This window comes from Rhinopithecus bieti, unplaced genomic scaffold (genome assembly GCF_001698545.2).
Source record: "Rhinopithecus bieti isolate Rb0 unplaced genomic scaffold, ASM169854v2 scaffold_26603, whole genome shotgun sequence".
Classification (NCBI taxonomy): Eukaryota; Metazoa; Chordata; class Mammalia; order Primates; family Cercopithecidae; genus Rhinopithecus; species Rhinopithecus bieti.
Genome location: NW_016812252.1, coordinates 303199 through 304213, shown reverse-complemented (window position 1 = coordinate 304213; position 1015 = coordinate 303199).

Sequence of the window (1015 nt, the reverse complement as noted above, 5' to 3'; positions counted from 1 at the left end):
TCTCCAAATTCTGACCTCAGGTGATCCACCCACCTTCGCCTCCCAAAGTGCTGGGATTACATGAGTAAGCCATCACGCCGAGCCTTTTTTTTTTTGAGACAGAGTCTCACTCTGTCTGGAGTGAGACTGGAGTGCAGTGGCGATCTTGGCTCACTGCAACCTCCGACTCCCAGGTTCAAGCGATTCTCCTGCCTCAGCCTCCCGAGTAGCTGGAATTGCAGATTCATGCCACCACGCCCGGATAATTTTTGTATTTTTAGTAGAGACGGGGTTTCGCCGTGTTGACCAGGATGGTCTTGATCTCCTGACCTTGTGATCCGCCTGCCTTGGCCTCCCAAAGGTTGGGATTATAGGTGTGAGCCACCGCGCCCGGCCCACACCGAGCCTATTTTTTAAATGCAAGTATTAGCATACAATATATAATATTTTTCCCTTAATAACATATCTTAGGGCCCGGTGCAGTGGCCAATACATGTAATCCCAGCACTTTGGGAGGCAAAGGCAGGAAGATCAGTTGAGGCCAGGAATTTGAGACCAGCCTGGGCAACGTGTCGAATCCCCATCTCTACAAAACTAAAAATTAGCTGGGTGTGGTGGCTGATGCCTATAGTCCTAGATACTCAGGAGGTTGAGGTGGGAGGATCACCTGAGCTGGTGAGGTTGAGGCTTCAGTGAGCTGTGATTGGGCCACTGTACTCCAGCCAGGGTGACAGAGTGAGACCGTGTCTCAAAAATTAATTAATAAAATAAAATAAAATAAGAAAAAAAAGGCCGGGCGCAGTGGCTCATGCCTGTAATCCCAGCACTTTGGAAGGCTGAGGAAGGTGGATCACTTGAGGTCATGAGCTTGAGATCAGTCTGGCCAATATGGTAAAACCCCATCTCTACTGAAAATACAAAAATTAGTCAGGCCTGATGGCCTGCGCCTGTAGTCCCAGCTACTTGGGAGGCTGAGGCAGGAAAATTACTTGAACCTGGGAGGTGAAGTTTCAGTGAGCCGAGATTGTGCCACTGC